This window comes from Petaurus breviceps, unplaced genomic scaffold (genome assembly GCF_028583685.1).
Source record: "Petaurus breviceps papuanus isolate PSGF00001 unplaced genomic scaffold, PetGlider_PUasm1.0 185, whole genome shotgun sequence".
Classification (NCBI taxonomy): domain Eukaryota; kingdom Metazoa; phylum Chordata; class Mammalia; order Diprotodontia; family Petauridae; genus Petaurus; species Petaurus breviceps.
In genome coordinates this window covers 25,551,491-25,574,025 of record NW_027185797.1, presented here as the reverse complement: position 1 = coordinate 25,574,025, position 22,535 = coordinate 25,551,491, and the positions used below count along the sequence as shown (strand labels likewise).

General features: G+C 46.2%; 1 protein-coding gene across 1 annotated transcript in view; it reads left to right on the top strand.

Moving 5' to 3' along the window:
- The window catches only part of RPL14 (ribosomal protein L14), a 264,687-nt gene that overhangs the window by 171,430 nt on the left and 70,722 nt on the right, over window positions 1-22,535 (top strand). The gene's annotated exons all lie outside the window — the stretch shown is intronic.

Here is a 22,535-nt window from a genome sequence, read left to right as displayed (position 1 = left end):
CCCAGTTATCATCCTTCTACATGGGCAATGCAAGAGTTTCAAGAATGTCTTTCATGTCACAAGAAAACAAGTGGGGTGTTACAGATGGAGAGGGGTTGCTACAGATCTGGCAAGTAAACAAAACTGCTTCCAGTCCCACACTTTGTCTCAAGTGGGCAGTGCCACCGGAAAACCAAGAGGCAAGTCTGTCCCATCCAGTGACAGCAGAAATGTGTGCCTCTGGGGGACACCCCTGTCACCTAGAACAGTCTCATTCATGGATTTCCCAGCTGTTTCTGAACCATACTGCTTCCGCTCCCGCCATCTTCCTCAACTATCTCCTTTAACCATCTCCTACCAGAACCACCCAGTCTTGATCTCTGGGCTCTGATATATTTTCTAGAACCAGGTTTTCACACCACATTCCAGCCATTTTCCAATCATGCAACACAAACATCCTTTCCATACCAAGAGTTCTCACAATGATGAAATCCAAGATGTCCATTATACCTCACTCCCAACCCAAAGTACCACTAAAATAGTTGACATGGTTAGTGATTGGGCAACCACATGGAAACCTTCCCAATTATCTTTAGCAATACCTGCAGATCTTGTTAGGTCAGTAAGCTTTTAACATTGGAGTGCCAGCATTTACTTATTAAAATATTTCAGTGTCTGTAAGTACTAATAAACAACTTCTGCAATATTTTTTTTTTCCTTCCAGACTTCCAGTTTGGAATATCTGTTCATTGGATATTCATTCATTGAACAATTCCTTTCCTTCACTATAATTTGATTTTTAGTACTTTGAAAAATGTATATTAGCTTTTAAGATTAGATTTAATCACCAATGAATTGACAGAGTAAATGATGATGTCTAGTTATTACAAACCCTTCTGCTCTTTGGGTTTAGTAAGTGCCAGCTTTGATTATTTTCCAGTCTACTGAAAGTCTTGGGAGCACTAGTGAACTTTAATCATTCCTAGGAGACAGTGGTGACACCCAGGAGCCAGCACCATATGGGTTAGAGCAGGTAGGATACCTCAAATTGGGAAAGGTTCTCTTTACCTCACTTGGAAAATAGCCTACTTTTATTGGAAATTTTGAAAAATTATATTTGGCCCTAATATGAGGAAAAATAAAGGAGAAGTGAACCTACAAAGAATCCTGATTGGGATTTAGAAAGAGCGACCAAAATAGTTTCATGATTTTATGCATGAAATAAGTTTGTTTAAATGTAGATAGATAATAATCATGCTTAGTCATTTATATTGATATTCATTATTAAGTTTCTAACAAAACATTTAAAAAAATTCTACCTGAAAGAAGTTTAGGATGTAGTTCCAATTTATTTCTTTAAAAAATTTTCCCTGTTATTATGATGAATTTAGCAAACATGGACATTTCCCTGTATGAAAAAGGAGAAAAAAAGTGGACTGCATGTGAAACTGTGAACCTTCACTATGTGTAGCTTGTTTCTCTATAGATAACATCAGGGCCTCTCTTCTCGTTGAGCTGAGAGCCCTCTCCCAAAGGGAGAGCTCTTTCACTGTTTATTTCTGGTGTTTTCCAGTCTATATACATTTCCCTTTTTATTTGAATAAAGGAGTTTGCTTACTATTCACTATTTATCATGGTCTTTTGTGTAACTAGCATTTTGTGTAACTGAAGGAGTCAAGTAGGTCTTCCTGACTCAGGGCCCTGTCCTCTGTACCACCTTTAGCAAGACACCAGCCTACTTCTGGACTGAACCAACAAGAAGGATTCTTCTAGAAAAAAAGTCCAGACAATTCTTGCTTCTTAGAGCTACTTAAAATGCAGCTTTAGCTGGGACAGAGGTTTTGACCAATACTAGGCCTCAAGATCCCCAGGGAACTTAATCATCTTATCTAAGATCTAATGAGAATAAAATGAACTGTGACCAGGGTCCACCCCCAAGCCTTGAACAAATGGGGAAGAAATGTCCAGATGAAGGAAATAAGGTTAGGCAGAGATCTCAGACATTCTTCTCAACCCAGGACAAAAGCAAAGCCTCTCTGGGAGGAGAGACAATGATTTCTAGAATTTAGAGTTGCCCTTGCCAGCCTCTACCCCACCATCCTCCTATAGTCAGGAAGGGTCGTGCCCTCAGCGATAGAGGATGTCTACTCTGCTATCTTATTTCCACAACAGGGCATTTTATCTAAAAAAATAACAACAAACCTATCCCCACCATAAGGGAAGTTATTGGACCAGAGAAACTGTGGGACTTTAGGGTCTTGTGATGTTTTTGTTAGGGTAGCTGTGTGGTGTAGTGGATAAAGTACCTGGAGTCAGGAAGACTAGAGTTCACATTTGACCTCACACACTACCTGAATGACCTTGGGTAAGTCACTTCACCCTTTTCCCTCAGTTTCCTCATGTGTAAAATGACCTGGAAAAGCAAATGCAAACCATTCCAGTATTCTTGCCAAGAAAATCCCACATGGTGTCACAAAGAGTTGGGACGTGACTGAACAATTTTCTTGTTGCTGATTATGTGAGGCATGTTGATTTTTCTTCTAGTAAGACTTCTTTTGGATAGGGTGTGGTTGTCTGTATGTTTACAAATTGGGAAGCCCATCTACTGAGCTGTCCAATGGAGACGTTTTCTCAGAATTTGGGATGCAGTCTCCGGCCAGGTAATGTGAGATTCTGACATAAGGATTAGTTACATAACATAGTCACAAACAGGCTGTTGGTCTTTCTGTTGAAAATACCAACCTGCGTAGAAACTTGATTCCTGGGAGCATTGGCTGTGCTCTGTTGCTTCTAATGATTACAAATCATTGCACGAACACAGGAAAATACTTGTCTAAAACCGTGTGTTTGCATACCCAGCACCAGGCAGCAGATGGCTGAGGCCACAGGAGCTGGGGCCCTTCACCAAGCCGGTCTTTCACCTGCCCTCCCAGTTTGCCTTAAATCATCTCTTTGAGGTTGCCTGGGTCCTCAGTTCCCCTGCCCTGCCTCCCCCACCCCAGCTCAGGTTCCTGGGGAACAAATTTGTTTTTGGTTCTAGTTTCAGGGGTCCTTGCTAGCAGGGGAAGAGGAAGGAAGGTTCCCAGAGTATCACCGTGAGTCAGGTGCGGCATGCGCAGTTTTGTTCCCACACAAAGGGATTCCTAAGTAAAGAAGCTTAGAATCATCACAGTGCATTAGAGGCTAGTAGTCAAACTCTGTGCCAACCTTTGTAAAGGCTGCTCACCAGCCATTTTACATTTCATCTGCTCCAAAGATGTCTTGATTAATGCTAAGGGGCTCTTTCCTTCCTGCTGGCTTCTGTCTCCATGGGTGACTTTCCCTCCTCGCAGGGTTATTATGAAGATGAGCATTTGTTAAATGTAAGCACGGTGGCTGGCACACAGTAGGTGATGGATAAATGCTTGTTTCCTTCCCTTCTCCTAGTTTGGCTGCCATCTTGGCTCTGATGGCCAACAGCCTGCCCGTCAGCTGCCTGGGCTAGAGGATCTGAGATCTGAGGATCTGATCTTGGATCTGAGCTCACAAGACCTTGTACCAAAGGAGAGATGATGTGAACATCCCAGATGTTGGCTTGCCTGGGAGGCCATGCACACAGAGGATCTGGGAAGAAAGGCAGCCCTCCCACCCCCAGGCTCAGAGTTGCCCTGATACCCTGAAACCAGCCCGAAGAAGAAGCCTGAGGGGAAGGGATTGCCTTTAGTAGACAGATGGAGTTCTGCCTCCATAGTCAATGAAACCTGACGTCATGGCCAGAAGGAAGCAGTCAGAGGATCTGTCTGGTTGCTCTGAGGCTGGCCCAGCATTCTATCCACTGAAGATGTGGCCAGGGGCTTAATAGAGCAATTCTGTTGCGATCTTGGTGTTTTATATACATATACTTCTACAAATACATATATTTTTATTTATTATTTGCATGTATACATATATACAAATGTGATGTACACATATATTTTATACATGTGTGTTATATAAAGCTAGATTTCGCAGATGTTCAAAGTTTCTTCTCCAATACTCTTGTATTTTGTATTGTGAAGTTTGTTGGTGGCAAATTCACAATATTTTTTTTTAATTGGAGGGCAGCTAGGTGGCTAAGATACAGAATGTTCCCTGGAGTCAGGAGGACCTGAGTTCAAATGTGACCCCAGACCCTTACTAGCTGTGTGACACTAGGCAAGATTGCCTCAAAAAAATTTTGAAGAGGTGTTTGGGGAAGATGATCAACTAAAGAGATCAGGAAGGCCCCTTGTAGGAGCAAGCTGGACATTCTAGGGAAGGGGTGAGGGGGCATGGAGAGGCTACCAGTGCAGTCATGGGCCGACCAGAGGTGGAAAGCCAAGTTGGGAGAGCATGAAGCAAACCAATGCGGCTGCAGCGCAGAATGTTCATGGGAATAATCTAAGATAAACGTGGAAAGGTGAGCTGGAAACCTCAGAGGCTTTACATGGCAAATAAAGGGGATCTGCCTCATCCTGGGTTCAAAAGGGAGCCTTTGAAAGTCTTGAGGAGCAAGTCTTTGGTCAGCTGGTCGGACGATGGTTTGGAGAGGATGTATTTCTAGTTCCTACAAATAGTGCATCTCCTTCCCATTAGGTTTCCTTCTGCAAAAAGCATGCTGTTACACTTAATGATCGGAAGAAATTACTTGTTATAAAGCAGGGCTCTTTGGGAGGGGGAGAGGTAGGAGAAATGAGGGAATATGGGGAATTTTTTGGCATCTGTAAAAATACAAAACATGAATAAAATGTGTTGGGTTTTTTAATAGTCTAGTGAAGAGACTGAACTAGGGGAGTGGTTTTGGGAGTGGAGAGAAAAGTATTGATGGAAGATATGTCATGGAAGAAGAATCTACAGGATTTGATGGCTGAATGAATATTGGAGGGCAGAAGAAGGAGGAAGAGTGGAGATTGACTGGGAGTGGCAAAGCTTCCTGCTTTTACTTATCCATCAATCAAGCCATTATTAAGTATCCATTAAGAGTTAGGAAGGAGGGGCGGCCAGGTAGCACAGCGAGTAAGAGCACCGGCTCCAGTGTCAGGATGACCTGGAGATCGAATCCCGGGCTCAGACACTTAGCACCCACCCAGAAACACCTGGCCGTGTAACCTTGAGCAAGTTACTTAGCCCCAATTGTTTAAAAAAAAAAAGAGTTAGTACAAAGATAAGCAGGGACTATCTCTGCCCTCAAGGCGCTTACAGAATATCAGGGAAAGAACCTTGAGTCCTGAGTGTGCCACAGACTCTGGACTTTCCCAGCTCCCATTTACCAGTAGGTGGCGCTCCTAGCCTAGTCTGCTTTATCCCCTCTAGAGCTCTGAGAGTTTAGGGACATGTGAGTTTCTCCTGGTCACGAGCCCCCACTGGTGTGCGTCCCGTCTCTGATAGTCTGATAATATGCATGAGTCAGCCAGACTTAAGCACCTTTTACAAAGGATTATTCACTAAAATGGTACAGTAAGAAAGCTGGAACAAAACATCACCCCTATGTCAGTGTGTGATACACTTTCCCACCAGTCTGTGGGGAAAGTGGATTCAAAAGCACATGGAACAACAGGGTAGCTCCCAGTTCTTGGACGTTCTTCTCTAGAGTTGTCAGGATTTAGCTCTGGCATCGCGTTTCTGCTGCATTCTTTGTAGAGTGTCTTTGAAGCTCCAAGGGGAACTGGGAGGAGACCAAAGCCAAGGCCAAGGCCCCTTCTCCGGACCTTGGCTGGAACTCTCGCCCTCACCACCCACCACTCCAAACTAGATTTTTAAGCAGACCCCATGGGGTGTGACCAGGTCACTTGACCAATCCAAAGAGACTTCTGTCAAAGGTTTCCCTTCTGGTTAGTACTTTGAGCCCTGGAAGTAATTTGATTGATTTGCTCCCATCAACATCCTCCTGCCCTTCCTCTTAGATAATTTACATTCAAAAGATAGACAAAGTAAATAAAAGATTGTGGGCAGTGGAATACATTGGCCTGTAGGAGATCAAGAAAAGCCTCCCAGAGCAAGCATCCCGTCAGCTGAGCCCTGAGGAAGCCAGGGATCCTAAAGGGGGAGAGAAGGAGCCAAGTTCAAGTCTTCCCAAGCCCCATTACCTACCTGTGTTCTGTCACATTTCCCTATGCAGGACATGAAAGGAGTGCATCCCCTATTTTAAATCCCTCCAGCCTTCCCTCTTCTCTCTATACCACAAGACCTTGCTTTTTGCTTTAACGAAGATTCCCTTGCTAGATCTTCTCAGATCTAAAAGCCATACAATTTGCCAGAGGGCTGATCTGTTCAATCCAAGGTCATGAAAAATGCCAAAAGACTAGAGACTTGGTCTACCTAGCTCAGGAGACTCAGACACTAACCAGATGAAAAAGCTAAGTGGCAGGGAGAATGCCAGCTCCTATGAATGTAAGTTGGGAAAGAACAGAGTGCTGTTTTTTTTTTTTCTTTCTTGAGGGAAGAGTATTTTCTATAGTATTTAGCTAATTGTGGCTTTTTTTTGAGGGGGAAGGCAAGGCAGTTGGGATTAAGTGACTTGCCCAAGGTCACACAGCTAGTAAGTGTGTCAAGCGTCTGAGGCTGGATTTGAACTCAGGTCCTCCTGACTCCAGGTCCGAAGCTCTATTTACTTCAACACCTAGCTGCCTATCTTTTTTCTTTTTAAACAGAACCTGAGAGTTCATTGGCATAGGAAGAATGTGTTATGTACTTGTACACCGGGCTCTGTGCTCATTTTAAAAAAATACTTTCTCATTTGATCCTCACAACAACCCTCAGTGGTAGGTGATATCATTGTTCCCATTTTATAGTTGGAGAAACCGAGGTAGGCAGAGTTCAGGGATTTGCCAAGGCTCACATAGTCAGTCAGGATCAGAGATTATATTTGAATTCAGATCTTCCTCACTTGGGTCCAGTGTTCTATGCTTTACAGGCCAGTCCTGCCTCTCTGACTGTTTAGTAAATACTAATTGTTATACATGGCCTTAGGGCTGGAAGGAGACAGAGGAGTGAAGTACCTTGGGTGACTTGGGGGAAGCGGTGTGGGGAAAACATTCAGCTCTTGTGAAAGACTGGGTCTAACCCTGGGTCTTCCTGATTTCGGGATGAGTACCGCGACCACTCCAACACTCTGCATCACATTCCTAGTAATTGCAAGAAATGCAGTTTCAGTCTGGGCCGTGGAGAGATTACCTAGTCCTTTCTGGGGGAGCGTGAGCCAGAAGGGGCCCTGGCTGCCTCCTGTGGCCACCCTTTGGGGGTCTGCTCAGAAATTCCCGACCCAGAGCTGGGTGAGACCTGAGACGTCACTCCTCCAGCATCCTCCCGAATGAAGCTGTGCCCACCTGGATACCTGACTATGTTCCAGGAGGAGTGGACCCAGAGGATCATGGCAGGACACCTGGTGCACCTGTGCTTCCCTCTGGCCTCACTGTGGCTCAGATAGCCAGCAAGCATGTATCAAGCCCGGGCACTGGAGAATACAAAGAAGGGTCAAAACCCAGCCGTGGCCCCCAAGGATAGTGGGGAGGCGGACGGGGCAGAGGGACAGGAAAGGTGTCCTGCAGAGCTGAGTCTGGAAGGGGGCCAGGCAGCGAGGGGGGGAGCGTGCCGGGCAGGGGCAGCCAGGGTACGCGCCAGGAGGGAAGGCCTTGGCTTTGTGGCTTCTGTTGCCTCCCAGAGGAATACAGGTGAGATGCTGCTGGGGGAGCAGGCATCTTCCCTGGCAGTGGTGTCTGCATCGAAGCACTTGGGCCACCAGGGGGCGCCCTCACTCCACTGTGAAATAGCGAGCTTTGCTAGTCACGCATGTTTTTTTTTCAATCAGAGGGAGAGAAAAGGCATTGGAAAGCGGAAGGGCTGGATTAGGGCTGTGCTGAAGGGAAGCGTCGTCCCCATCAGCCGCGTCTCTTAGGAGGGCCTGCCTTTGTTGGCCTGGGGAGGCCAGCCTCATTGGGGCGGCTCAATGAGACCAAGAGCGTGCCCAGTGGGGGCTGGTCCATCCGTGCAGGGGGGACACCTCTGATCCGCCAAGGCTGTGGGACTGTGGCAGAGTCACTTCCCTGCTCCTCAGATTCCTACTCTGTAAAATGAGGGAGTTGGACCAGATGTAATCTTCCACCCTCCCAGCCCTACACCTATAAAATGGTGCCCATACCACTGGACCCCCCAGTGAACATCGATTCTCACCTTTATACTGAAGAAGAGGGTGAAAGAAGCCTCTTTCTGCTCAGACCTGTGTCCCCCCAGTGTCCCGGCTGCCCCACAAGGATCCCGTGGCCTCCATCTGCAATCTGGCTGTGTTCAGTGAGCGGTCCAATGGTTTCCAGAGGCAGCTTGGTGTCCTCTGAAAGGGAAACTGGTTCCATTGTGCCAGGAGAGGGCAACAGGCCCTTCCTTGTACCCAAAGAAGCCAAGTCAGCATTTACTGAGCTCTCACAGTCCCTGCTCTCAAGGAGATCACAGAGGCAGCTTGGTGGTGCAGTGTATTGAGTGCTGGGCCTAGAGGCCTGACGACTCATCGGTCTTGGTGCAAACTTGCCTTAGACACTTACTAGCTGACCCTGGGCAAGTCCCTGCACCCTGTTTGCCTCAGTTTTTCCATCTATAAAATGAGATGGAGAAGGAGATGGCAAACCCTCCAGTATCTGCCAAGAAACCCCCAAATGGGGCCATGAAGAGTCAGACACAACCAAAGCAAACGAACAGCAACAACAGAGACCGGAAAGACAGGCCTGGCAACAGGCCCTGGGACTGTCCTTTCCTGGCGCCAGTGCCTATGGGCCTGTGGTCACTGTGGGGATGAGGAAGCCCCTTCCACTCCCCTGCTGTCCATTAGAATTTAGGCTCCTCAAAGGAAAGCTTTTGCCTCCCTCCCTATCCCTAGGGCTTGGCACAGTGCCTGGTGCAGGGGTGGGGAACCTTCAGCCTCTAGGCCTTCTAGGCCCTCGGGTGTGGCCGTCTGACTGAGCCCAAGTTTTACAGAACAAATCCTTTCTGTGATGTTTGGATTCAAAGGGCCACATGTGAGGACCTAGAGGGCCACAGGATCCCCAGCCCTGGCCTGGCACGAGTATAAATGCTTATTCTTTTTATACTGTTTTTGTTTGCAAAGAAAAAGACATTTACTGTTAATGATAAGAAAAATGCATATGCAAATAACCTGAGATACCAAGTTACATCTAAGACAGCCAAAGAGAGAGCAGGCATAGGAAATCAGATCCCAGCCGTGGAATTGCACCTCATGCCTCTCAGAGAATAGCTGACATGAACGCTGGCTCCCTGGCTCCCTGGGCCTGTGCTCACCTGTCAGTTTCCTCACCTGTAAAATGGGGGCTTGGACTGGGTGGTCTCCGAGGCCCTTTCTAGCTTTGGATCCGTGATCTAAGATATTCCAAGCTATCTTATTTATGGGGCTCAGCAAGGGTGGGCGTGCTTCCTAGAGTCTCATTTAAGGAAGAAAGGAGAACCCCTCTGCGAGCAGGTCTCAGTGTCCTCTCTTCCCACACATGGGGCAGGACTGTGATACTTGGGCATCTGGGCCCCAACTCCCCCAAGACCCACGAACACACTCAGCTAACGTGGAAGAGACAGACACAACTGAAGACATGCTACTGAGTCCTTGTAGACGTTACCCTGCCTGAGTGGAAACGCATGCTGTTCTTTGGAAAAGACTCACAAAGCATCCATAATGACCAGCTGCACACATTTTGCTATAAGTCAACAGGGTAGAATGGACTAGAAAAGTGAAGAAGGATGAAAACTGAGGAAAAGTCCATAGATTTGGCAGTTAAGAGACCCTTGGTAGCCTCAGAGAGAGCAGCTTCTGTGGAGTGAATCCTTCCTGAATCTGTCAGCCCTCACTAGGTCCCAAGGCTCTCACTTCCCCCAAAGTCCAGCTTTTCCTTTTTAACGTTAATATTCTCCTGGTGATGCCACACGCGAAGAAGTCAAAATTGTAGATCGTCAGCTTAGGATTGGAAGGACCTTAGGACTAGCCCAGCACTTCCTTTTAGAGCTGACAAAAGTGAGATCCAGAAGAACTCAATGACTTTTTCAAGTCACATACATGACAAGAGCTATAAGTGGAACCCAGGTCATCTGACAGCAAATCTCACGTTCTAGACTACACTGCTTTCCAAAGGGAGGTGATCCAAGGGGCAGTGGAGAAACTCCTGTTGGGCATAGAAAGGCATGGGCTGTGTTACCCAGGATGACTGGTGATGGTATAAAAGGCATCATTGACACAGAAATAACTCGAAAAGAGGCGACTCTGGGAGCAAGAGTAAAAAAAACCAGACAGGCCAATTGTTGGAATGGTCTATCCACAAAATTAAGAATCCCAAGGGGAAGACTTTTACTATGTTGGCCTTTACAGATTACTAAATATCCTAATCCCTAACTCTCCTAAGTATGAACTGCCATTTAGGAGTGTGTAAGTGTTCAAACATGCACACACACACTCACAGACACACACATGAAATTCTAAACTGGAAATCAACCGTGCTACCTCATTGCCTTATTTATAAGATTTGAACCAACATTCTAGGCTATTGAGCATTTTATGGATACTGCCTCAGTCATCCAATGAGTTACCCCGCCCCCCTCCTGACTTTGGTGAGCTAAGCCAAGAGTATGGATTCCTGGGACCCTCCACTAGAGATCTCCTCTGATCTCAACACTAACTCTTTAATGGTCACTCTTTGGGTCTCATCATAAAACCACCTTGGAATCCTTCTAACTGGACTATCATCTAGCCTGCATTTCTCCATCTTGTTTGTAAGAATAGTATGAGAAACTTTGTCAAAACTTTGTTGAAACCCATGTATCTGTCATAGTTGACATTTTCTAGCTCTAGTAAAGCTGATGAAATAGAATGAATTTAGTCTGGCATGGCCCACTCTCCTTGATGAGGCTTCCAAAGAGAGCGGCTTCCCTTTCTAAATTCTCACCAAACATTCAACTTACTCATAAATCTGAGAGTTTCCCCAGGATTTATGGCCAGGCTCCCTGGCAGATGGTTGGCACACACTCCCCTCCTCCCCCTTTCTGAGAATGTGGATAAGATTCGCCTGTCTTCAGTTCTGGGACACATCTTCCATTCTTCACTGTTTTTTCAGAGTCTGCTGACAGCAGCTCAGCAATCATAGCCATATTTTTCTGTTGCCTTGGGGAGAATATATCCAAGCTTGGTGACTTGAATGTTATGGGCAACTAGAAGCTGCCTGATTGTCTCAATGTCTGGCATTGGAACTCTCTGTTAACCACTTTGGTTTGGCCCTTTGCTGTCCAAAGAATTTAATCCCTTTGCTTGGATGTTCTAGATGGTTGCCTTGGGGCTCCTTTTCAAGCAAACCTTGGGAAGTGACATGGCACTGTGTAGAATATGGGTTCTGAAGTCATAGGACCTGGGCCCCCCTCAGACTTCTCCCTGGACCTTGGGTGAGTCACTAACCTCTCTGGGTCTCAGTGTCCTCATCTGTAAAATTAGACAGTTTGGACCAGATGGCCTCTGGAGGCAGATAGTTGGTGTCTTAATGCACAGAGCATTGGGCCTGGGGTCAGGATGACCTGAGTTCAAATCCAACCTCAGACACTTCCTTGTTGTGTGACCTTGGGCAAGTCATTTAACCTCTGATGCCTCAGTTTCCCCAACCATAAAATAGGCATCACTTACTTCCTGGGCTGTTGTAAAGCTCAAATGAGATAATATTTGTAAAGCACTTAGCATAATGCCTGGTGTATGATGGGTGTTCCTCCTCTCAGGCCACTTCTAATTCTAGTCTTGGATCCATTTTTTTACCCAGGCCCCCCAGGCTAAGTAAGTTAGGAGTTTTGATTTCCTTCCCTCCTCCACTCAGGGCATGCTTTCATGCCCTTCCCTCAGGTGGGTTCTTCTTCCAAGGACTCCCTAAATCTTATTCCATCCTGGTCCCTCTCAGTCTATCGACTGATCTTACAGATGAGATCCCCTGAACTCTGGAGAACTCATTTTAAAAAGAGAGGGCCAGCTGCCTAGAAAGGAAAAAATTATCAGGTGTAGACGATTGGAGCAGGTGTTAAGCTTGAATCTCTTGGGCGTTGAATTGAATTGGGGTTGGTGACTGAATGGAAAAGATGATGTCTGGGACTGGACAGCTTAGATTGGATCCTGGGGTGATAAAGGAGCCAGTCCTAAGAGCAGGGACTGGAGTTTCTTCAGCTCTGCCTCCCCCCAAGCACCCAGAAAAGTAACTAGGATACAGCAGGAGTTAAAAAAAAACACAAACAACTAAATGTTGAAGGAAGTTACACACACACACACACACACACACACACACACACACACACACTTCCAGCTTCAAAATGAAAATCAATGGAAAGGCTGAAAATACGGGCGACTGATTCTTGTTCTCAGGGATGGGGAACAGCAAGTCTTGGTCGTTTATGTCATTTGATTCTTCCTGTTCTTTTCTTTTTCTCTTTTAGTGTTTTACTGGCGAGTTTTGTTTTTGCATCACAGTCATTTCTGGAAACAAGCCCCCTCCTCCTTCCAGCCTCCAGACTGAGCCCTATCTTATAACAGAGAAAAACCATCAGACAGTGAACCCCTCTGACAGTGTAGAGGGCATTCTGCCCCAGCAGTCCCCCACCTCTCTTCAGGATGAGGGAGGTATGTTTCTTCGTCTTTTATTTGGGACTCTTCTGGTTTTTTGACAAATAGTGACACAATAAAATAGCCTTGTAGACAGGAGAAAGCACTCTTTGGGTGTGGGGGAAGGACTGGTACGGAAGGCTTCAGCAAGGAGAAAGAACTTTAGCTGAAACTTTGAGGAGGATGAGGAACCACAGAGTCGGAGATGATAAGTGGGGGGCTCAGAGGGTCGTCACAGGCAGATTTGCTCTGGCACTTCCACGTGAAAGCGGCCGAAGTCTAAATAGATGCCAAGACAAGCTGGCAAACAGAGCCCCGGCACACAGAATGCTTTTATTTCTTTCCTCCTATCTTTAGTAAAAAATGAAGCATTAAATTGGACTAACGAGGAAGCCTTTGGGATCCCTTTCCTCATGACCAACTCTGTCTGGTTCATTCTGGACAAGCTCGCCATGCATTGCCTGGGTTTCTGAGCTACCCAGACATCCCTAGGGCTGCTATTTCCAGCTGCCTCCATTTGCCTGAGCCAAATAGAAGGGTGAAGCCAAAGTGACTATGCATATATTTATTTTCTAGGACAGAAAGGATAAAGACAAGAAAGGAAAAGATAGAACACGAGGTGAGGGCTATCATCCCCATTTTACAGTTGAGGAAACTGCGGTGGATGAAGTTTAAATGACTTGCCTGGGGTCACTCAGCTAAGTAAAGGGATTTGAATTCAGGCCTTCCTCCTGTCCAGTCTAGCATGTTGGCCACTGCTTCTCCTACCTACCCCTAGCACATGCACTCTGCCCACAGGGTCATTAGAACCAAGGATGTAGTGAAACATAATGCTTGGCCCTGGTGAATTGGATGGGCTCCTTTTTTACCATTGAAGTAGAATCAAATTGATTAAAATTCTATTGTCTGGAGGGCAAAGGGGCTCTTGAAGAGACAATAACACTCTCAGGATAGGTTGACTTCAACTGTAAGAAATATACCCCCATCCCCCACCACATATCCACCCCATCCACCCATCCAAGCATCTGTCCATCCATACATCCATCCATCTGTCTCTGTCTGTCTATCCATCTATCTACCCATCCATCTGTCTGTCTGCCCATCCATCCATCTACCCATCCATCTGTCTGTCTGTCCAACCATCCATCCACCCATCTACCTGTCTGTCTGTCCATCCATCCACCCATCTATCTGTTTGTCTGTCTGTTCTTCTGTCCATCCATCCATCCATCTGTCCATCCATCCATCCATCCATCCACCCACCTATCCATCTGTCTGTCTTTCTGTCTGTCTGTCCTTCTGTCCATTCATCCTCCCATCCACTTGTCTGTCCATCCATCCAGAAATCCATCCATCTGTCTGTCCATCCGTCCATCCATCCATCTATTGCTAAAAGTAGCCATTTAAATGGAAGGATGAGGTTTTTTTTGCAGCATCCTGACCTCTTCAGTGTGTCTCAGAGCCCTGAATGGTGAGCATTTTCTCTGACTAATATTGTTTCCTGACAGCCTGCAGCAGGGACTATAATTGAGTTTCCAAGGGTAGCTAGTACCTGACTGGGAGCCCTGAAATGTTTTCCAGTAATAACATTTCTATTGTCACTCAGAATCTGCCCAAATGAGGAACTGTGACCATAGGCCTGAGGATCCATTATGGGGTAAATTAATCAACTAGGCATCAAAATCAAATAAGGCTAAACTAATGAGGGCATTGTCTTCTATTTGTGTCTTCCTTAAAGCTAAGCTTAGGAAAGCCAGTGTTGTTTATTGTTTCAGTCATGTTAGACTATCCCTTTCTCCATTTGGGGTTTTCTTGGAGTGGTTTGTATCTCCTCCTCCAGCTCATTTGACAGATGAGGAAACTGAGGCAAAGAGGGTAGAGTGACTTGCCCAGGATCACATAGTAAGTAGTAAGCAGCTGAGGTCAGATTTGAACTTGGGAAGATGAGTCTTCCTGAGTTCAGGGCTGGCACTCTGTGTACTCTCGTGCCCTCTAGCTGACCCAATAAACCCTTATTAATGGTTTATTTTGTGCCAGGTACTGTGCTGGGTGCAGGCAATACAAAGGCAAAAATGCAGTGGGCCCTGCCCTCAAGGAGCTTAGATTCTATCAGGAGATGGATATACACACATTGGTATATATAAAACAGCTTGTTAGGGGAGGGTCTAGAGAGTTCAGGAGGGATCAGGGAAGGCTTCAGGGAGGAGGTGCCACTTGAAATGATCTTAGAGGGAGGAAAGAGGGCATGCCAGGTGTGGGAGACCATCTGTGCAAAGTCTCGGAGGTGGGAGATGGAATACTGTGTGTAAGGAATCCCAGGAGGCTAGCCTTTTGCAAAAAGACAAACTTTATCTTGATACAGGAAAAAAATATATTTTGAAACTCCTAATGCAGCAGCTATGAGGGAGAAGATCTCTTAGTTAGAGCACAGGCATGTGAGAAAGTTTGCCTTGGGTGCCTCTTGCATCTAAATATGGTCTGATTCTGAGGGGTCGTAGATAAAGCTGTGCTCTTGGGCCCTGAGATAAGACAGAGTAAAAATAGTCAAGATGCCATAGCCTGTCGCTACCCCATGATGTCACCCCATTTCCCTGGGATTCCAACACCCCCGGGGCCCTGAAGGAGAACAAACGTCCCCAGGAGGGCTCCCAAACTAAGGCTGGGAAAGGCTGACATAGCCAGGGGTCAAGTAGGGAGAGCCCCTCTCCTGCATGCAGGCGAGTCCTTTCATCAGGAGCAGAGCAGAAGAGACGCGCTTTCTGGTCCAGCCCCACAGTCTTCTGAGTCACCTAGAGCTATGTTAACACAGGGGCTGGCCTGTTCCCTATAAAGTCCCCAAGGTAGATGTTCATTGTAGAAAACTGGTGACAGCCTTCTCCATCACATGCCCGTAAACCTTAAAAGCACTGGTAAGCCATCCTTGGGAAGTGACGTTATCCCCAGTCTAAGATTGGAAGAGATCTCAGTCTGTCTTGTCAAACTTCATTTTACAGATGAGGAAACTGGGGCCCAGAAAAGAAAAGTGACTTGTCGCCAGCCACGTAGCTAATACATGTCAGAGGCAGGATTCAAACCCAGGTCCCTTGGTTCCAGATCTCTTCTCAAGGCTCCATGTTGTCAAATGCTTTCCTTTATTTAATTTTTCCTTCTTTGAGCAGATGAGTGACAATGGTTTGAGGGGCATAGGTCCCAGGAACATTCCTGTGTTATATATATGCTGCTGATTATCTGTGTGACCTGCCCCCAAGATGGTAAAATGGGGATGATGGAGGCCCTCCCTCCTTGGTGAAGAGAGCTTGGCACTTCCCAGGGACTCTAAAAAAAAGATTTGTGATGCCTTTGGATGCAGACACTCATGTAATCCACATCAAAAAGGTTGCAATTTAGGGGCGGCTAGGTGATGCAGTGAGTGAGAGCGCCAGCCCTGGAGTGGGGAGGACCTGGGATCGGTTCAGGCCTCAGATACTTAACACCCACACAAAAAAACTGGCCATGTAACCTTGGGCAAGTTACTTAACCCCAATTGCTTTAAAAAAAAAAAAAAGAAAAGGTTGCAATTTGGAGCATCCAAAAAGAAGAGATTGTAGGGAGTTTGGGGAGGTGAGACCCTGGCATTGGCCTGGGAGGGGGGTGGCCTGAGTAGTTAGCAGGACGACTTCCTTCCCTTGAGAGGCATTGTGGAGTAGTGCTCAGAGTGCTGGGCTGGGAATCAAGAAGTGCCAGGTTCAAATCCCACTGAGACTAGCAGTACAACCCTGGACCAGTCACTTTAACTCTGGGTCTCAATGTCCTCAGTTTAAAAATGAGGGGCTTGGACACGCCAACTTCTCAGATCTCTTCCAGTCCTAAATCAATAATGCTCTGATTTTATGTATTTACCTGATAGGAAGGCATAGTACGGAAAGAGCCTGGGCCTGTGAGTAAGAGAAGCAAGCTTCAAAAGAGAAGACGGATGATGCCCTAGAAGAAAAGAGTGGGCAGAAGCCCACGGGAGAGGAATGGGCAGAGATAATCCCAGAGGGGAGACACCAGCATCTGGGGGACCTCCTGAAGAAGGTGGGATTTTAGCTTGCAATCTAGATGAGGGGCTTCCATGAAGTGGTAGCCGTGTGAGAGGACACAAGGCCTTGCATCGGAGATAAAAACAGCAAGTTTGGGCAACTGAACAGAGACACTTGGGGTGAGTTAGAGGGAGGAATTGATGCCTCCTGGAAACTAGGGGGGCTAGGAGAATCGAGGTGCCTTTGAGAGAAATGGGGATGTTGGGAAAGAAGGTGGGTTTGGGGGAAAGATAAAGAGTTCTGCTTTGGGTGTTCTGAGTCAGAGATATCTATGTCTAGGGAATATCCAGTTTGAAATGTTCACTAGATAATTGGTGATACGGCATGAAGCTTGGGAGAGACTAGGGCTGGATACAAAGATCTGGGCATTGTCTGCTTAGAGACGATCATTTAAGCTCAAGGAAGCTGATGAGATCAGAGCAACTTGGGGGGCAGAGTCTGGGAGAACACCCACAATGGGGGGGGCACTCACTTTGTCAGTGACTGTCCTGTCTGCAAAAACAAAACACGTCCATAGAAACAAGAGCCAAAGACACAGCCTGCACGCCTTCTGCCTCCCTGGCCTGTTCAGTCCTCCTCACCCTAGGCTCCTAAACTTATCCGCCATGCTCAGAAGGGGCCTCCCTCAGCTTCCCTTCTCCACTAAGGGTCACCGCTTTGCCCAGCTTCCCCCATCCCCCCCTCACCCACCCCCAGGAGTCAGTGTCTCCCTCTTGCATGGCCTCAGCCTCACTTCTCTGTATGTGCTGTACCCTGCACGGTAGAGTAGAGGTTCCTGGAAGGCAAGGATGGATCTCTGGGGCCTGGGGAATGCTGCGGCGGACAGGGGCTGTAAACATCGCAGAAAACATGTTGAGGTGCTTCAGAGGAAGGAGATGCAGTCATCCTCACTTAAAGAAACACAGTAAAAAAAAGTCCTAACAGCAACAACAACAAAACAAACAAAGGAGCCCATAAAACCTCAGACCCAGGAACAGAAAGAAGTGACTCCCTCCCCTACCCAGTACCTTGGCACAGTGCCCGAGGGCAGCAGATCTAGAACTCAGAGGGACCTTATGTGGCGAGTCCCATGCCCTCATTTTACAGACAGGGAAACTGACATCCGGGCAGCCTGCTCGAGGCCACAGAGGCAGGAGAGGCAGGTCCCTTGGCTCCTGGTCCAGTGATTACCTTGGCCTAAGATTCTCAGGCCCAGGTGTAACCCCTGCTTTATGGGGCCAAGGCTTCATGAGAACCTCTCCACCAGGGAGCTTTTCCTTTTTCAATGAAGACCTTTCAACCCTCACTGCCCAGGGAACCCAGGATTTGTATGTAGGCCACTGCTTAGAGAGACTTTAAAAGAGAGATTGCATAAAATCTCATTAAAAATCTGGAGGAAGCTGCCCTGCATCTTCTCCCCATTATCCAGGAGACCCCTCCATGCAGGCTGAATGTCTTTGTTCTCAGTTTCTCTATTGTTCTTGAAATGGATGGAGGGTGGGCCAAGGGTGGGGTTAGGGCCACAGCAAATGCACCCCAGTGTGCCTCAGGAAGCAAGCTGATTACAGGCACATTCCAGGGCAGTGATCAGACAGCACAGAATGCTTCTACAGAAGCTCTTTCTCAACTTCTCCCTCTACTAATTACCCACGAGGGAATGGAGAGACCAGTGTCTTTATCCACTCCCTATAGGAATTTCACCTTTGATGAATCTTTCACCTGTTCCTCCCACTACATCAGGGCCTCCTGCTGCCCTTCCTCTGATCCAAAAAAGCCCCTGGAAAAACAATTCCTTGCAGTTTTTTTCTGCAGAAATCATATTGGAATTAAAATTGCATAATCCTCCCGGGCCTGTGCATGGTATTTAACACCAGTGTTCTCCAGGAGTGAGGCTGCTGCTTACACAGGTGCCCTGACACCTGTCCAAGGCATCGGTTAAGTCCATGAGCCCCCACCAGGTGTCTCTTTCACAAGCCTACCAGAGGGTCTGTTAGTTCAAAGCAAAATAGGACTAAATATCATAGCAAGATAAGTGAGAAGGGGGACTACCCCCAAATCTATGAGGAAACAGCCTCTCAGTTTGCCACACCATCGGTGACAAGGGGAAACACCCCAAGAACAAGGATGGGCGATGAACACTCGTGACTGGTGAATATAGATGAGGGGATAGACCTTTAGAGCAGAGGTACCAAATATGTAGCAACCCACAGACGGCATGGGTCCCATAACAATCTCCAGGGCAGCCCGAATCAGATCAAAATGTAATTGGGAAATTTTTAACAAAATAAAAAAAAAATTTCATAAAACACAGATAATATAACATTTTAAAATTAAGGCAACTTATAGCCCATGGGGATCATAATGTATGGATTAATGGACCTCATTTCTATTTGGGGTAGAGGGAAAGCTCACACCTTTTTTTTTGGAGGGGGGGAGGCAAGTCAATTGGGATTAAGTGACTTGCCCAAGGTCTTGTGGCTAGTAACTGTCAAGTGTCTGAGGCTGGATTTGAACTCAGGTCCTCTAGACTCCAGGGCTCATGCTCTATTTACTGCACCACCTAGCTGCCCCAAGCTCACACTCCTAAGGGAGTGTTCTTGCTGGATCCCTCCTCTACCTCTGACACTGATGTTTACTCACATCCCCAGTGAGCTGCCCACCTATGCTTGTTAGAACTCTCTCTACCACTTAACCTGATTATTCTAACCATTGTCTTTTACTCAAGGGTGGTCTCCCAGATAATCCTAGAGTAAGCAGGACCTAAATTCAAATTTGACCTCAGACACTGTCACCTTGGGGCAAATCACTTCATGCCTCTGTACTCAGTTTCCTCTTCTGTAAAATAGGGATTATCTGTTCTATTTTATTCTGTAAAATAGGCCTTATCTCATAGGGCTGTTCCAAATCACCATGCATATGGCACTTTGTAAACCTCCAAGCCCAATATATTTGAATTTATTACTGCTAGTTATAATTATCATATAGTAAATTATATAATTTAAACATTATTATATTATATAATCATTATATATTAAAATATCATATAAATATATTATTTATTATATAATTATTATATAAACCACTATACAAATGCACTTATTATTAGTAGCATTATTGTTGTTGTTAACATTCTCTGACCTTAGAAGTCAGTACCAAACACGGGTTTAACCAATACAGAACACAGAGGCTTTTGGGTCTATTGACTTGGAATGGGTGCATTCAAGGCAAAACCTTTGGAGAACAGACAGGAGTGAAATCATCACCCAAAAAAGGGCTGTGGAATTCCTCAGCTTCCCAGGGAACTTGTCCACAAAAGGTAAGTGGGGCTGCAGGCCCCTGGTGAAAAAGTTTCTGACTGCCCGGAATGGGATGATTAGCCCTCTGGGCTCCTGCCAGCCAAGTCCCAGGAGAAAATGTGGAGGCATTAAGGAGTAAAAATAGCACTTTGCTCTCTCTGAGAATATAATCCTCCACTCCATGAGCACAAACAAAGACCCCAAATGAAGTTATAGCAGCCTAATTGTTTTGGGCACCTGTAACCTGATGGGCACAGGGGTAACTGGCTGTCTCTTTAAAAGCCTTTAGAGAGGAAATGGTAGGGACTGGGGTGGGGGAGGCAGGGAGAGCAACCCTCTAACTCTGAAATGTAACCCTTTCGCAGCTGTGCTACTGGTCTGTGTGAATCAGTAAGGGCCTTCAGGGATCCCCAAAGAAGAAGTCAGTTATGATAGTGTGGCAGTGAGAACAATTCTTCCATCTCTACACCACACCACAATCTACGAGCGCTTCTTGGGTTGTGGTCCCGTGAGGTTGGTATCACAAGCACCATTATCTCAGTTTTAGAAATGGGGAGACTGAGTTCCATGGAGACGAAGAGACTTGCCCAGTCACACAGCTAGGGGGAGTGGGAAACAGAAGCTGAACCCTGACCCTTCCTGACTCTGGCTGCAGGGCTATTTCTGTGAGTTTAGCTCAGAAGGCAGACTTAATGCCCCGTGTGCCATACCGCCTCTCACAGAAGAAACATTAGCTCCAGGTCAGGCCCACCAAAGATGCTGGACTTGGACAGACTTATGGGGTGATTGTGATGGAGGGTGACTGCACTCCCTGGCCAGAGCTAGAAGTCAAAAGAGAGAGAGACTGGAGGAGACAAACACAGAGCACATGTCTGGGTGCTGCTGACGCTGTCAGTGTCGGAAGTGAGACCACTGACCAGCAGCGCCCAAGGATGTTACCTTGGGGGGGTGGGGGGGCGGGGGGGAACAGGGTTTTGAGCACTGCCAGATTTCAGCCTTGGTGTCAGAGGGACAGAAAGGGGCATGAGCAGTTGGAAGTGGAGTCCTTGTCTCCAGCAGCAGAGATTTCCTGGGACTCTGGAGAAGTAATTGTGTGCTCCTGTTTACCCAGGCAACTGTGACCATGAGAACCACTGAAGGGTCTACACTGCTTTCTAAACCATCAGCAGGTTGACCGCTCTATTCAGATTCTGTTTTTGACATAAGACACTGAGTTTCCAGTTAGCTTTCTTTCCCACTCCCACACTGTGACTTCCAGACCAAAGAGGGGAAATGGACTCCAGCCAAGAGGGGTGTCTGTCTTCTTCCTCCTTTTACCTTCTCTGTCTCCCCCAGTACTTAGCCCAGTGCTGGGAATATGGCAAATACATAGCAAATGTTTGTTGACTGACCAAGTGGGAAGGGTGGATCTTCAGAGGATATGAAATGTCCAGTTTATGGGACCTAAACCTATAATTTCATGAGCATAGGAAAGAAAAGCATCCTCCACCAAGGCAGATTGATAGCTATGCTGCGGCTTATTTTCTTAGAGAACTCCCTAGGGCACTAAGAGGTTAAATGACTTGGCCAAGATAAAACACTCAATATGTAATAGAGGGAGGACTTGAACCCAGGTCTTCCTGACTTAATAGTCAACTCTACCCATTATTCCATTCTACTTCTCAAATATGAAATTATGCAAAATAAATACAAAGGAATTTAGGGAGAACAGGGGGATATTAGCAACTGGGGGTGGAGGGCCCCTGGAAAACAAAATAAAACTTGTGTAGTAGGTGGTACCTAAACCCTCCTTCGGAAGAACTTCAGAGTCCTAAATGAAGGAGGTGCACCAGCATATCCATCATATTGACAAGGACAACAAAAAAAGAAAATGACAAATGTTGGTGGGGATGTGGGGAAGCAGGCACATTAACCAAGTTGCTGGAGCTATGATTTAGTACGACCGTTTTGGAAAGCAATGTGGAACTATGCCTTAAAAGTACCTAAACTATGACCTCATAAGAATAGCAAGGCTTGTGCCCCCAAAGAGATCAAAGAAGGGGGTAAAATACAAAAATACTTATAGCAGCCCTTTTTGTAATGGGATAGAACCAGAGACTAAGGGGCTGCCTATAAATCAGAGATTGGCTGAATAAGTTATGGTATAGGAAGGCAACAGAATACTATTATGCTATAAGAAATGATAAAAGGAAGAGGTTCAAAGAAAACTGGGAAGATTGGAATGAATTAATGCAGTGAGTTGAATCAGGGGAACAATTTATACTTCATTCCATTTATACATTATCAACATTTCAAAGACAAACAGATTTAAAAGACTTTAGAGCTCTGATCAACCATTATTCCAGAGGATTGATGAAGATAGCTACCTACCTTCTGAAAGGACAGAGATAAATTCAAGATGCAAAAAGTTTTTGCTTTTTTAAACACAGCTCTTATGGGAATTTATTTTGCTTGACTCTGCATTTTTGTTACAAGGGTTGTTTTTTTTTTTTAATTTGGGAATGGGTTGGTGGGTGGAAGGCAGAGAAAAAAAATAAATGCTTGTTAATTGAAAAATAAAATGGAGAAAGAGAGAGAGAGAGAGAGAGAGAGAGAGAGAGAGAGAGAGAG